Genomic DNA, 16538 nt, shown 5'->3' with positions numbered 1-16538 from the left:
GAAGACCAGTGACTAAAACTGAATCGATTTGAAAAATAAAGTAGAACTGATGTGTGTACCCAAAGTGTAAAATAAAAATCTGTGTCCACATTGAGATATATAGATATATATATACACACACACACACACAAATATATATATATATTCCCCTATCTTTTGCATATATATATATACATATATATATGACAAGGGAATTGAGAGATAAATCACCCATGTAAAAGAATTCTAAATAATATCTGTAGCTATCCACCATCAAGATGGTGGAAATTAACACCCCACTTCTAAAGTATGGGCTGCACATAATGACTTTTTGTGGGGGTAGAGGGAGCAACTGGACAGAGGGGAAACCTGACAAACACACCTCAGCCAGTGATCAAAGTTAACACCCACAGTGATAAGCCACATTGAGATGACGAGATAAAATATCTCTCTCTCTCTCTCTCTCTCTGTGGTCTTCCTCCCCAGAACACATAATCCCAGTCTCACTGGAGAAAGATATCAAATCCTCATTGAGGAACATTCTACAAAAGGCTTGACCAGTCCTCCTCAAAACTATCAAGGTCACCAAAAACAAGAGAAGTGAGAAACTGTCTCAGTCACAAAGAGCCTAAGAAAACATGATGTCCAAATGCAGTCGTGTCCTGGATGGGATTCTGGAACAGAAAAAGGACATCAAGGTAAAAGCTAAGATGTCTGACTGAAGTGTGGACTTTAGTAATGTAGCAATTTGGGGCCATTAATTGTGACAAGTGTGATTAATATGGGAAACTGGATGTGGGCTGTGTGGGAACTCTTGGGCCAGGACTGGTGGCTACAAGCACACTAGAGCCCAGATGGGAATCTCTAATTCTCTTTCCCACTGAAAGGATCAGGTCTCCTTGGAGAAAGAGCTAATTACAGGTCTGTGGTGGATGAGCCTGGAGCATGTTTCTATACCTGAAAGCAAGGAAATTATAGAGACTATGGGGTCATGTCTCTCTCTGTCTCACACACACACACACTCAGGAGCCAACATAGCGTGGATCCCACTGACCAAAGAGGGTACAATTTGATCATGAAATGGAGTAACAACTACAATGTGTTTAAACACATCAAATACATAAAAATGTGTGTGCCCACAGGGTCCCATCCCCTCTAACTTCATTGAAGACCTTTTGGTAATATTAGGATATCAATCATTCTCATAAATATAAAAATGATAAATACGGGGAAAGACTAAAGCTTTTATCCTACCTTTCCTTATATTTCTTGGTGACCAAACAGTTTATGAAGGAAATTTCTTCTATATAAAATCATTGCTAATATTGCAGGAAGATTGAACTCAAGAAATCACCAATTTGTAACCCTTAATGAAATAGTAGATTCAGGGCCTCTCTGGTGGCGCAAGGGGTTAAGTCTCAACACTAAGAATCTATTGGCAGCCACTGCAGCACGAGTTCGGTCCCCCAGCTAAGCCCATATGGTGCAGCAGACCTCTCCTGTCTCGCCTGCTGCTTCACTCAGCAGTGTATATCACTCAATCTGTTCTGCTCCCCACTCTGTCTCTGGAGAATCCTCTCACTGCCCCCCACACCTCTGGCCTACACCCCCACTCTTGTATGCATAAATAAATCTTTTTTTAAAAAAAGTAGTAGATCCAAGCCGTGATCAAATAGACTCCTAAGGCCATTAAATAAAATGCTGATGGAGAACTTTATAATGAATGGACCAAGCTGACAGCACTTGAAGCCACTGATTAATCTCAACTAAAAGTGGAATAGCTAGATATAATGTTCTTTCCTCTGTGGAATATTCTTGTCAAAAAAATACTGAATCTAACCAAGCATCTAACTATCAAGTTACAGAAAATAAGATAGGGGAGCATGTTAAAAACAACAACACAACAATCATCCCAGCACCATGAGGATACACTCAAGTCAAATCCAGAATGTGGAAAATTTTGTGAAGATGGCATTGTGGCTATGTTTTTTTTTTAAAAAAAAAGTCATTACCAGTTAGAGGAACATATTGAAGAACTGATGAGTCAAAGGACATGCTCGCTGGTATACTAGTCCCACCTGCTCCAAAGAAGTGTTCTAGATGATAGACTGAAACAAGACTAACAGAATGTCGATTGTTATTGCAGCAAAGTGATGGGTAAATGGGGTGCATTATACCATTTTCTCTAATATTGTGTATGTTTAAATTTGCCTATGAAGGTTAAAAAAATTTTAATTGACAACATGGTGTAAGTTTTGGGGTACTAAGAAAACTCTGGTTGTAGGTTGAGGAGCTTTTAAACAAATGGTCTGGATGATTCTAACCTACAATAGTCCAGGACCAGAAGGAGGGGATCTGCTGTGCTGCAGCGCTTCTTCAGGTAGCAAAAAAACCTGCTGTCCAGATTTATTGATTTAAGGAGAAGACAACATTTTGATCAGGAATGGAAGTTGGAAAGCCCTTCCCTCGCAGAAAAACGGTGGGAAAGATCAAACATAACAAAAACTGAAAAAAGCATTTTATGGGCCTCACAGTGTGCCCGGCGCTGAGGGTGGCGGTTATGTCAGCCTGTCTATCTGAGTCCATTTCATAAGAGGGCATCCTGGAGCCTCCAAACTCAGTAATTGAAGGCTCAGAAGGATTCCCAAAGACTTTCTAAGTGGATGCCAATTCTGTAATCCTCTTCAGCTGCCGGGCTGTGCGAGTGTGATTTCTCGAGTCTGCTCTGTTGCAGGGTCCAGCGGTCTTCCTTTCTCCTGTAGATGCCCAAAAAAAGCATGTTTTCTGTGGTGGTGACCCTTCCATGCTCTCGATTTGCTTATATGCATATTTTAGCTCAGTTACCAACAGCAATAAAGAAGGAAACATCAGAGCCCGGGTTTCTGTGCAGCAATCCCCTAAGATCTCTAAGAAGGCAGATCTGTTTAGGTAAAGCACAAGAGAGAATCCTCCCGAGGCACCTGAGCTACTGAGTTTAATTGGGCTGCAGCTGCTTTTCCTTCTCCAGCGCTCAGTCTGGTTCAGCCTGCAGACAACAGGGATTTACAGTTAATTGGCTGTTTCTATGATTGTCATTCACTTAGCCACTCTTTCCTAGTCTTTGTTGCTACAAAATGCTGCTTTTAAAATTGTTTGCTTTTCTGTGGATCCTGAAAAAAAAAAAAAGGTGTGACACTAGAATCTTTGGGACTTGTTAAAGGGAGACAAATCCATCCAGGGAGACGGTGTGTGTTGTGGGATTTGGGTGTTGCTGTGAACAGTCAAGTGGAGCTGGGACTGGCATCCTGGGTTATGTATTATATAAAGGAACTGGATGCGGTTCAAGTCTCAGAACCAGTTGGGCAAGTTGAGGGAGTTTCTTTTTATTTCTCACCGTTGAGTTGAACAGAGGAAACTTTCAACTTCATCGGGTAAATGGTTTACTTGGAATTGTTGGGAAAGATTAGCAAGCTGAGGCTTAGGTTTCATGGTTCTCTTGTACTCTCAGCTAGGAGCTAGACACCCCCAAACAGATGCGGGGCAAAAGAGTTGAGCAAGAGTTCTGCTGGACCCACCAGCTCTAGGTTCAACTTTAAAGCCTGGGGCCGCCAATGGTTTTTCCGACTTGGCTGGCTCCCGACATAAAAAATAAAGGAAAGTCATTGCCAAAATCAATACCTCGTGTTTGTGTATCTGCCTGCTGCAGGTTGCATCACCATATTGAATTCTGGTGGTCACCCCATTGCCTCTCGTCATCACTTAGCCTCAAACTGCTATCCAGCTTTCTGCCAAACTGGCCCAATGCCTCGCTCCCTTTTTCTCCAGTGGAAAGTTCCAGAGTAATTCTGAGTGTGCCTTTTCACAGTGCTGTGATTTTTTTTTTTAATGGGAGTCTTGCCATTCAGGTATCATAATTGCTTCCTAGGAGATGAGATGATTCTTTTGGCTCCACAACCTCTACATTTTTCTAAACCATTCTGTTTACTAAATGTTTACTCCTGCCCAGGAGCCAAGCAGAAATCTGTCCCAGGCCCTCTTTACTTAAAGAAGACAGCTAGATGTTATAAATCGGAAAGGAAGACTTGGGGTTGAATTTCAATAAGTTTCTTTTAACTCAGGAATTCATCCTAGGCATAGGTGAGGTCAAATGGAAAAGAGTAAATATATTGCAAATACATTGCAAATACATGTCTTGCAAATCAGTTGACTTTTTGCCTCCCTCCACTACCTCTAGTGGGCAAAGGAGAGTTTTAAAAACCCAGTGCCTGGACCACACCCCAGATCAATTAAATCTCTGTCTCTGGAGAAGGTTTTGTTTTTTGCTCTAACTCCCCAAGTGCTTCCAATGGACTGCAGATCAAAAACTACCACGCTAGCAGGAGAAACACCGAACTGGGACTAAATGACCAACTTCTCAAATCCTGCCTTTGCCATTAATGAGATTGTTGGCCTACAGAATTATGAGTGTCTTTCTTTGAAGATTTGAGCTCTAAAATTCTGTGATTCTCTTTCATCTGCTCTCTCTCCTGGAAACAAAAAGCATGCCGGGCCAGCTGTTTTCCCATAACACCTGGAATGCCTCTAAAGCTGTCTACAGCGTAAAAAGATCTGTCTAATCGGGTCAGTGTGTTGGTGAGTCTAGATTGCCTTACCAGGCTTAGGTAAACAAGCAGTATGGTTTACAAAGGAAAAATACAAGTCAACTAACTAGGTTCAAAGGAGTAGTGGAATTTTTCTGAATGCATATTTAAGACCTCTCACTGTGCTAGCTTCCAATTCTTCTGATATCTAGTTAATTGGAAATATGCCCTTCTCAAGAATCCTTAAAATAAAAATGGATTCTCTTCTTTCTCCTGCTGGTGAAGATTTAAATACTTACAAAGCTGAGGGGGCTATGTTATCCAAAATATGCATTTTTGTCTGGGCTGGACTTTAATTAGATATTACTGTAGTTGTCTAAATGGATAGAAAGAAGCTATAACTCTTGAACCAAGGCCCAATTAGTCGGGCATAAAAGAACTCTAAAGGGATACTAATTGCTTTTAAAAAGATGAATCGAACTGAACCACAGAAGCAGAAAATTACCTTTGTTGAGACTCATCTGGGTTGTTTAAGAAAGGGAGGGCTTGTTGAAATTGGAACAACTAAATGAACATGGCTGGGAAGGGGCCCTCCCACTTTCTTGGCCAAACATAAATCGCAAAGGCAGGAACTTTAAGCTCCAGTGCCACCCAGCTAAGGCAAGGCCGTCTTTCCAGACTCGGGTAACCCGCTGCATACCTTCAACTCTTGCCAGCAATTGTTTTGACATCTTGCAGCAGGGATTCCCAAAGTTATTTGTAAATGTTATCTCAGAGGGTGTGTCCTGAAACTGTCTCCATGAAGGTAATTTAAATTCATTTTAATCTTTAAAATGAACCTTCAGGGCAGGGGTGAGGTGGTGCGCCTCCCTGTGAACTCCATGGCCCTGGAGGTTGCTTACCGCGTCAGAGGAATTCATGTGTGGAGAAACTCGTATTTATAGCTCTGTGAGTCAGGCAAAATCAAACTCAACGTGATGGGTCACAGAATTGCTGGGAACCTAAGGGTCAATCCAGAGACGCTCTATTGAAGAGAAGGGGTTTAGAAAAGTCACCCTCCAGTAGGGGGAGAATCTCGCCGGGGGCGGAGGCCATTTTGTTTGATTCATACTCTGGGCAAATAGTCCTTGGTTTCCTCCTCACACAAAATAACAAGATCGGGAAAGACTCGTTTAACAAATTCCGTCCATGACCACTGGACACCTGAATGCTCTTATCCTCCCCACTGCTCAACAGCATTTGGGGGTCAGACAGACCTGCCTTAATTTGTCACCTCTCCAGGCTTCTCCCACTACACAGCCATCCTTTCTTCCCGGCCTCTGGCCTTTGCCCCACCTATAATGAACGCTGGAGAGTTCTAAGCTCAGAAACGGGCCTTCCTGTTCTCTTTGTCACTCTCTCACTTGGTGACAGCACCGTGGCCATGGCTTTAAACACCGCCTCTAGCCTGGCCAGAGCCGCCATCTTCCGGTCAATCACCACAATGACCAACACAAAAGGAATGAGGACAGGCCCGCACCACGACCACATCCATTCAGACTCAAGGGAAAGGTGCTACTGTGGACATCCAGGAGATGGGCCCTGTTTCAAAAGGAAGACCCCACACACGTTACCATGGCAGCACTGGAAGGCACCATACTGTTACCCAGCATGCACTGCGCATTGTTGTGAACAAGGGCAAGATTCTTACCAAGAGAATTCATGTCCATACGAGCATACCAAGCACATGAAGAGGCAAGGTCGCTTCCTGAAGCATATGAAAGAAAACTATTAGGAAAAAAGGAAGCCAACGAGGTAGGTACTTGGGTCCAGCGGCAGCGCCAGCCTGCTCCCCGGATACTGGAGACGCCATGGCAAAGGGGATGAGGTCCTGGGATCCGTTCCCTATGAATTCGTGGCATGACAAGTATGAAGAAGGAAAAAAAACACCTCTAGACATTAAGAAATAAATACCATCATGCTGATTCCTCCCTCATCTGTATCTTCAGCTCAGACTCACTCCTGAGCTGCACACACACACTGTCGTTGTCCCCACTCGGGTGTTCAACAGGCACCTGGAAGCCCTGCTCCTGCCCTCCCTGCATTCTCCACTAAGTCAAGCGGGGCTACCTCGTTGCTCACACCAAAGCTTAGCAGTCGTGCTCAATTTTCGTGCTCCCCTCCTCTGACCCATCAGCGAGTTTCCTCAGTTGTAGCTTCAAACTGTAGGGCTAATCCTCCTACTTATCTCCATTTCCACTTTTCCCATCATCTCTCGCCCAGATTACTGTAACAGACGCTGAGCTGATCCTCCTGCTTTTACTCTCACTCCATACAATGCATTCTCCACACAGCAGCCAGAATGAACTTTTCAAAATGTAAATCAGATCATGTTAATCGCCTGGTTAAAACCCTGCAATGTTATCCCAGGAATGCGAGGGTATCTAGTATTGTAAAACACTCTATTAACATTAAAGGAAAAAACCTACAGGTCATCTCAGCTGACTGCAGAGAAAGCTGTCAATAAAATTCAAATTTTTTTCAGAACAGAATCTCTCAGCAAACTAGAAATAGAGAACTCCCTTAATCTGGTAACAGATATATTTATTCAAAATATTGAAGCAAACATAATCATATTTAATGGTTAGACTTTGAAACTATTTCCATTGGAGTCAAAGAAAATTAAGATGACTTAAGATCTATCATGGCTGCAAGTTAGCATTGACTTGGAAATCCTAGTCAAGGTAAAAGTCCAATTAAATCTTTATCAAGTGCCTACTATGTGCCAGGAGAAGTTCTAGGCCATTAAGATTCACCAATAAATAGAACAGATGAAACCAACATTGACCATAAATTACAATGAAGGAAGGCAGGATAAATCCATAGATATTGCTATGGGCTGAACTGAGTTTCTCCCAAATTTGGGTGTTGAATCCCTAACCCCCAGCCAGGACTTCAGAATGTAATGAACAGATTTTACAATAAGGTCTTTCAAGAGGTGACTAAGTTAAAATGAGGCTGTTAGCATGAGCCCTAAGCCAGTGTGACTGGTTTCCTGTCAGAAGAGAAAATCTGAGCCACGGGAAGCATCTGGAATGGACGGGCACCTGAGCACACAGAGAGACCTCAGGAGAAACCAAATTGGCCAATACCTTGACTTCCAGGCCCCAGAATTATGAGAAAATAAGCTTCTATTGTTTACGCCTCCCTATAGTATTTTGTTATGGGAGCCCTCACAATTAATACTGATATAATAAATTAATTAATTGCACACAGTATGTTAGAAAGTGACAAAAGACTCTGAAAACAAACGCAGAGGTCAGAGAGAGAGAGAAGGGTGCTGGGCAGGAGAGCAAGGACGGCAAGGTCAGACGGGCTGGTCAGAGCAGCCCCCGCTGGGCAAGGGCACAGCCAGACAAATGAGAGCAGGAAGGGAGGCAGCTGGGGGGTGGGGATGCATTGGGCTTGGTGCACAGACAGCTTTCATTTGACTGCAAGTTTTGTTTCTTGTTCATGGTGAGTCTTACATTCTCAGTACCTTTTGTATGAAATATTTGGTCATATTTTTTTTAAAGGATTAGGTTAGAGGGATTGGCAGTGGCCAAGGCTGAGCTAAGACAGGAGTAGCATGGATGGCCAGGGCATTAGACGCCAGCACCGGGGCTCTGAGGCCACATGATGATTGGCAGGTGAGAAGGGCACTGCGCAGGTGAGTGGAGAATGCAGTCATTACCAGGATGCATGAGCAGGGTATTTTGGGGGGGTACTGGTTGATGTTCAGTAGCAAAAGGAGAGGAAAGAGATACTAGTGTGTGTCACGTGTATGTATAATGCTCAGACACATTTCTTGAGAGTAGGCTCCATTCTGGTTAGACACCAAGGGCAAGACCCCAAGATCTTGTAGAAATCCCATTCCACTGCAGTTTCTGGTGCTCAGGTGCTGCTCAGGTGCTGCCTGCAAATCACGTTCAGAACTTCCAGAACCTGCCTGCCACCCAGGCCCTGGCCCAGGCTAGTTTCACAAACTGCTTAGGGACAGTTAACATTGGGGAGCATCTTAGACATTAGCCAGTGAGCTGCAGTCTTCTCTTTAATAATGTTTAAATTTTAGAATAGTTTAAATTTATAGAAATGTCGTAAAGATAGTACAGAGTCCCCAAATCACCCACACCCAGTGTCCTCTATTATAGACATATTAGTATATTGTCACAATTAATGAACCAACACTGATACGTTATTTCTAACAAATGTCTATGTTTTGTTCAGATTTCCTTAGTTTTTGCCTTTGCCTTTTGTCCTTTATTTTCTGTTCCAGGATCCAATCCAGGAACCTCTGTTACATTTAGTCATTATGTCTCCTTAGCACCTTCTTAATTGTGACAGTTTCTCACTCTGACTTTTTTAGATGACCTTGAAGATTCTGAGGAGTGTGGGCCAGGTATTTGGTAGAATGTTCCTCAGTTGGGACTGTTCTAACCTCTCCCAACGCTCCTTTTCCATCCAAACAAAAGGAAGGACCAGCTCAGGTTAAAGCCTGGGGTGATGAGCCTCAAGGCATCTGCAGGACTCTGGGAAATCCAATCCAGAACAATCCCTCATTTATTCACCAGGAAGCAGATGTCCGCAGCCTCCACTCCCCTCCGGAGTAGGATCTCCCCCATCACCCACTCACTTCAAGTACATGTAGCTCCTTCCCACACAAACTTCCTGTCCCACAGGGATCTACAGACAACCTCATTGTTCTGACCCTGCCCGCCACACACCCTTGGATCTACCCTTGTGCAGCAACTGTGTTTACATTCGGATCCTTTCACTCAGCCAGAGAGATCTGCGGGTCTTAGACTGCTTTGAGAAGCCAGCCAGAAAAACACACTTGGAGTCTTGTTCTACCATTTCAAGGGCCCCAGAACCTCTGGGAATGAAACAAGGACCCCAACGGGTTCTCCCAGTGCTCTCCCCAAAATTCTTATGTGGAAATCCTAACTCCTGATGTGAAGGTTGGAGGTGGGGCCTTTGGGAAGTAATGGAGCCCTGAGGTGGAGGGCTAATGGAATTAGTTCCCTTTTAAAGGACACCCCAGAGAGCTTTCTGGTCCTTTGTCTGCCACCACTTGGCAGTCTGCAGCCAGAATCTAACTGTGCTGCTGCCCTGATGTGGACTTCCAGCCTCCAGAATTGTTGAGAAATAAATAACTTTATAATCCCCCCACCCTCCCTATCTACAGCACTTTGTTATAGCAGCACAGACTCAGGCAGCTCTACATGAAATCAGAGGTCCCCCCAGAACCTTCAGATTGCGGAACAGAACACTCAGGGCTGTGGACACGCAGATACCGGTGGCCGGTGGATCTCAGCTGATCCCGGTCAGGCCTTTCGCCGTGCTGTCTCCGTGCTGAGTCTGATGGGCCCGGGGCTGCCAAGTCAGAACCTGTTCCTGGTTCCTTGACTTCAGTGCAGGAAAGAATTCACGCAGCGGTCCGAGGAGGTGGATTAGAAGCAAAGCAGTATTGCAGGCGAGAGGGCATCAGGTTCAAGAGAGAATCGTTCCTGGAGTCTTGAGGCTGCTAATATAAAAACTTGATATTTTGAAGGGACAGGGGCTCACAGATGGGATCCTGAACCGGTTCTGACCAGTTTTGTTTAGCAAGAGGGTCAGGGGTTTACAGAGTGGGTCTTGAACAGGTGTTGACCATTTTTGTTAAATGAGACCCTGGGGGTAAAGTAAGTAGAATTTTTACAGTTGAGGCCTCCAGGGTGAGTTAAAGGTCTAAACTGGTAGGTTGGGGTCCTCTTACTCTGGAATTTTTCACTTACTGGGGGGGGGGTACAGTGGGGGGGGGCAGCAGGTGCTGCAGCCTCTGGGCTAACTTCCTGGTGGAGCTCAGGTTCCTCCGAGTTCCTGCTCACACTGTGCTGGGGGATCAGCATTCAGCCCTGAGGTCCTGGGAGGGCTGAGGCAGACAAAGCCTGACTTAGCGCCTGCTCAGCCGCAGAGGATGCCGGTGTTACTCCTGCGGTTATCAACCTGCTCCTTTCTTCTGTGCCATCCTCACCCAACACCTCTCTAGGCTCTATACTAAGTGGGGCAGTGACCAAATGAGAACTTTCTTAAGCTGACAGGGGCCCAAAGCAAAACCACCCTTGTGACACAAGGGTGCTTTGGGTCTGGATTGCCTGGCTGGGGAGGTGCTCTCGGCGGGTCTCAGCACGCCCTCTGCCAGCCATGTTTTTCAAGCTGCAGGTTGCAGGCCATTAAAGGAGATAGAAATCAATTTAGTGCCTCATGACCAGCTCCTCCTTCCAAAAAAAAAAAAAAAAAAAAAATTGAAAGGAAAAGGAAAGAGTCTGGACTAGAATAGGAAATGTCAGAGGTCATCATTTGTACAAAATGAAATCTTATCCAGGAAATTTATTTTGTTTGCGTGGGTGTGAGTGGGTGTGGGTGGGTATGCTCATGCATGCGTGTGTGACTGGGTGTGTGGGGGTGTGTGTGTGTCTTCTGGGTCAGACTGTAAAATGACTTCCTATGATTAGTAATCAAACGCTTGGAGAGCCTCTACTCTGAAGTATGTGGGAGGATGAGATATAGGGGTGTTTATCAAGTGTACTGCAAAGAAAAAGAGAAGAGAGTGCTTTTATGACCAACAGAGCCAGGCCTGGGAGTGGGGGCCATGAGTAGAAGGTGCTGGAATCTTATAGCTCCACCCATACCTCAGGTTATAGTGTATTATCCTTTTCTGGTTCCTTTTAGGGTTTAGCAGTTTAAAAAAATAACACCAACCCTTTGAACAATGCGGGTTTAGTATTTGCTGCAGGAGCAGCAAGGAGCTGGGGGGACTTGCCCTATGGCTGCTGCCACAGGACCCAAAACCCTAATGGACAAAAGCAGAGGAGGCAGCCTTAGCACAACCAGGACAGCCACAGTCAGAGGGCCTGGGCCTGAGAGGAAGCCTTCTGCCCCTGCCTGCTCACGACGTCCCGAGATGTCTTTCCCTTACCCACGATGGAGTCTGAACTGAGCCTCTTCACAAGACCCTTCATCCGGTTCTTCAGCACCGCCCAGCATTTCTCCTCACTCCCCGCAGGGGCCCCCTAGTCCAGTCATCCTGAATGACTTGCTCTCTCTTCCTCCTGGCCTGAGATGCTTTGTACAGACTTTCCTCTCCTTGTCTTCAGGCCCCCCCAGGAGTCACCTCCTACCTGCCTGGAGGCCTGGCTGTCTCAGGCAGGGCTGTCAGGGGAGTGTTTCTGCATGTCGTTGCCTGCCCCCCTTGGACACTGAGCTCGGGAGGTTGGAATGGGGACTAGAGTACAGCTGGTTTCCTACTGCCTGCCAGAGCACCTCTGGAAGGTAGAGAAAAAGGATGCGCACCCTCCTGAGGTCAATTCCTGTCTGCTGTGGCAGGATCTGGGATCTAAGGCACGAGGGGGTCTGGGAGCTGCAGGACAGGGCCCAGCACTGAGGCAAAATGCCCTCGGGGCGTGGCCAGGTTAGTGCTGCAGAACTGGTTGGGCCTTCTCCTGCCTTTTATTGTCCTGGCTGTGTGTGGGCCACGGGGCCCAGCGCAGACCCCTAGGGCACCTTAAAGAACTTCAGGACCTCTGACTCCAGGTTCAAAGGTGGGAAAGCACAAGGTGTGTTTGGGGCGTGGGAAAGGGAGCAGTGAGTGGAACCCTGTCAGCCAGAGGACAGATTTCACCCCGGGTCATGGGACTCCACCAAAGCGGGAGGGGAGCTGCAGCCACCAGCCCCTGATTGGAGGGGAATTTGGGTGTGTTCTTAAAGGACTATCATAACTTTCAGCAGGATCTCAAAAGAAGCTTTGAGTTTCTGTGCTGGAAGCTTCCAGCAGGTTTGGGGAATATCACTCTGGCAACCGTGTGCATGATAGAACAGAGTTGCACTAGTTTCCCTGGTGGAAAAACATGTTCCATGGCAAGATAGTGTGTAAATATTTGCGATCTGACATTTGCTTGTTTAATAAGACTGCCTGCCTCTCCACATACGAGTTAGAATTTTTCTTTTCTGGCAGCTGCAGCTCCCCATGTAAGATGCGTGCGTGTAACCTCAGGCACCTACCTGCCCAGCTGTGCTCCTCGGCTTCTCCAGCAGGGATTGCCTTTCATTTCTTCCTGCCCCCACAGCTGACTGACTGCCTTGGACTTTCAGCCTTGGGTTCTCCTTCTCTTGTCATTCAGGCTAGTCCGATGCTGGGTCATTCACTCAACAAATATTTGTTTGAGCACTAAGCACTGAGCCAGGTGGTGAATAAGACCTGCCCCTTGACCTCATGTAAACCACAGTTCGGAGGCAGAGGAAGGTGGGGATGCGTGTGGGGTTCCCTCCAGAACAGGAGAGGGGCACTAGCTGGCCTGGGCCATCTGAGACAGGGCCAGTGACAGTGAGGGGGAGGGGAAGGCCACTATCTGAGGCCTCATCTTCTAGAAGCCCTGCTGGGTTTGATTTTCCTTAGCCTGAAGGTGAATCTTGCTTATGCCCCCCACCCCCCTTTTCTGCTTATATCCTCTTGGAGGTGGAGAAGAAAAGGAGCTGGCCTAAGGAGAAACTCAAAATTGTGTTGTTGGGCCTTCCTGGTGGCCTAGGAGTTGAGTCTCAGACCTATCACCACTACAGCCTGAGTGCGAACCCAGGCCAGGTAGCTGACCCACGGTGCAGCAGACCTCTCTCCTGTCTCACCCGCTGCTCCCCTTAGTAGTGGTGAGTCCCCTCACCCCCTGCACCTCTGGCCTATACCCCAGTTCTACACTAAAATAAAGTAAGATAAAATATTTTTAAAGTGTGTTGTTAATTTGTCATCAAGTTCTTTGCTTTTGAAAATGAGGACATTGTCCTAGGGATGTCCAGCTGGCAGATGGCTCTTCTCCCACTCTCACCTCTGCTGACATTGGGGGTTCTTTGAAAGGACACCCCCTCCTTCCCCTGGGGTGATGGTGATGCATGTGCCCTTCCCTCTTCTGTCCCTTGGTGCCCCACCCTACCACCACGTACCTAGTGTCAGATTCATCTGAACAGTTGGGGCTATAATACGGGAGATGATGACATGACAGGGAGGAAAATGTAACTGCCCATTTCATACGATTCTTCTCCTGACCCAAGAGTGAGGCGTCAGATACCGGCAACCCTGGTTAGAGCCTCAAAGGGACTCCTGAACTTCTCATCTTGCCCTCCCTGCCTCTGACCTACCCTCGTCCGGTCAGTGACCCACAGAGCAAATACCTACCCCTCACCTTTAGGGTGTCCCCTCCCCTACCCAGAGGTTTGGGTTTATCCCCAAACTGCATTCTCCCTAAATGGACATGGTAATTCCTGATGATTTCCTCAAAGTCTGATGTACCTGGCCTGTCTCCATTAACACCAGAACTGGGATAGGAGTAGCTGTGGGAGGGGTGCTGATTGTGAAGCCCACCCACTGCCTGGGCCTGAGAGCCCCTGCTCTGTGAGTAGTTCAGAAAGAGGATCATCCATTGGGTAACCATCTTTCAGATACGAATACATCTCCTACTCCTAAAGACAGATTCTAATTCTCACAAATGGTACCATCTAGAGCCACATGAAGGGAGACAAGCACTGGCTTGAGGACAACATAATCTACACAGACCCCTGTACTTGTAGGTGCAGCAATTATTGTGCAGAGCAGTGCTGGTCCCTTGCTCTCCCCGCTCCCAACCTGGATTCTTGGCAGCGTCTCTGGGCCTACAGAAATCAGAATCAACTTTGCTGCATTAGGTGATAATATTCAATTCTGTGACAGAAGATAAAACAAATGGGATGGATGTAACTCCTAAGAAGACTTAAATAGAGATAGAAAGCAAATAGCTTGTGAGCTATGAGCAAAACTCATAAGATGTGCTAAAAATAGATGGTAAGTTAGTAACCTATAAACACAGAATGAAAAAAGTGTTCCTTGTAAATAGAAAGGCATGGAAAGACCAAGCCAGAAGGTACAAAGCATATCACTTCCAAGATAATCATTTCATCATTTCCAAATCTGCTAATTTGAAAACCCCCATGCTGGACCCCTTTGCTCTCGTGTGATCTGCCCCAGAAATGAAGATAAAAGCTATTGCCATAAAGCAGGTCGGCCAGCAAGCTGCTGCTGTGGGCCAGGTGTTCACACCTCAGTGTCTCTGAGAGAGCACATGTGTTGGCTGACGCTTATGCTCAGCCTTGATTTAGAGAAACAGAACCAATAGAGTACGTGTGTGTTCAGATAAAGATCTTGTTTTAAAGAACTGCCTCACATGATCAAGAAAGCTGGCCAAGTCCAAAAATCTGCAGGGTAGACCAGCAGGCTAGAAACCCAGGAAAGGTTGTAGTTTGCATTGAGGCCATCTACTGGCAGAATATCTTCTCTCTCTGGGGAGATCAGTCTTTTTCTTAATGTCTTCAACTGATTGGATGAACCCCACCTACATTTTGGAGTACAATATGCTTTACTCAAAACCTAATGATTGAAATGTTAGCCCCAACCAAAAACTACCATCACTGAACTACTTACAATAATGTTTGACACTGGGCACCAGGACCTCATCAAGTTGACACATAAATGAACTCTCAGAAAACTCAATGCTGATTCTCATAACCTTTCCATCATTGAGCAAGGTAGACATAGCTGAGAAAGAGACAGAGAAGCATGGCCCACCCCAGCAATCAGAAAATAGGGTCCTTCATCCCGCTCACGCCTTACCTCAAGTGTGTTAGCCTGCCTCATTTCTTTCCCCGTAGTTCTTGTTGCAAGTTTTAACTGAGCTTAATAAACCATGTGATTGGAGCATCTTACTTTGATTTGTGAGCCCTTCTCTATTCTGACCTCATGGATAACCTACCTGGCCTTGGATGGTATCATTGCATAAGATGATTTCCCACCCCACAATGCCCAAAGACCTGGCATGGAATTTGCAATGACATTCTTCTGTCCTTTAGGCCACATCCATTCTTACCCTCTGTGGGCAGTACAGTGGGTCCAGAGTAATGAGGATTAAAACCCTCACCCCATCACTGAGTTAATGGACTTCTTGCTTCTGCTTATAAAACTTTCCCTAAGTATCTTTCAGGACTGGAGAGACACTGTGGAATCACCTTCTATCTTGCGCTAGTTAGTGATTTGGAAGGACTGGGAACTGGTCAAAGACTGCAGCAAAAAACAAACAACAGAAACAGAAAAGACAAGCAGGAGCACCCCGATCCTTTCCTACGTGAGACCCAACCTCAGTTCATCATGGAGGCACCTTGAAGTTGAAAAGGGAGTGCTCGCTCTCCCAATATGTCCAGGGAATGTGCAGGAAAGGGGTTGGTGCCAGCTGAGACTTAAGTTCCTTAAAAGCAGTGACTGTATTTTCTTCTCTGCCCCCATCTGCGCCCCTACCCACATTTATATCCTGCCTGGCACATAATAGGCGTCAAGAAAAGTTTGCTGCATTGAAGAGGACATGGAGAGAGAGGCAGCTGCCTGGCCTGCAGTGAGATCTATTTGTGATGCCCCCTTTGGAAGTGCTCATGTAACTTGTCCCAGAAGCAGAGCAGACAGTGACTGCATTCTTTAGTTCTCAGGCACAGCCCCAAAGGAGTTAAGTAAAATGGCCTGGGGACACAGCTAGCATATAGAACATTTTCTTCCTATGGGACGTGCATTACAAATTTTAACTCATGTTCCTTCAAGTCAACCTATTTAGACATAGAGAACTGTCATGCGCGTCACCCCTATTGCCAGCCACCCCCTAAAACAAACAAGCCCATAGACCAGCGTATAGGAAAGAGGTCAGTTAGTTTCACCTATTATGTCATCTCCCTCACCCCAGGAGCATGCAGTGATTTTGCAGCTCCACCCAGCGCCTTGTAGCTTAATTCCGTAACACCCAGGAGCAGAAACTGTTCCTTTTCACACCTTCTTCTCTGTATACTGTCAGCCCCCAGTAAATTGAGAATGCAAAGAATAAAGTAATCACTACACTGCTTCTTAGGAGAGACTCATTTTCCACTCACACCTCCTCCTTGGAAAAT

The 16538-nt window shown here is 46.0% G+C and overlaps 1 long non-coding RNA gene across 2 annotated transcripts; it reads right to left on the bottom strand.

Moving 5' to 3' along the window:
- Positions 1–2169: 2169 nt before the first annotated feature.
- LOC119235586 (uncharacterized) lies at positions 2170–6145 on the bottom strand. Of its 2 annotated transcripts, none has more exons than XR_008550362.1 (3): positions 5441–5785; positions 5239–5329; positions 2170–3004 (listed from the first exon to the last, which is right to left on the bottom strand). It is a non-coding gene; the product is annotated as an uncharacterized LOC119235586 (long non-coding RNA). The 2 variants fall into 2 exon arrangements; XR_005122861.2 differs by lacking the exon at positions 5239–5329 and adding an exon at positions 5795–6145 and having other exon boundaries at positions 2171–3004; positions 5441–5562.
- Between the last annotated feature and the right edge of the window lie 10393 nt (positions 6146–16538).

This window comes from Talpa occidentalis, unplaced genomic scaffold (genome assembly GCF_014898055.3).
Source record: "Talpa occidentalis isolate TD23 unplaced genomic scaffold, MPIMG_talOcc4v2.1 talOcc4.9, whole genome shotgun sequence".
NCBI classification, from domain to species: Eukaryota; Metazoa; Chordata; class Mammalia; order Eulipotyphla; family Talpidae; genus Talpa; species Talpa occidentalis.
Note: the sequence above shows the minus strand (reverse complement) of the source record. Positions and strands in the feature narration are given on the sequence as shown.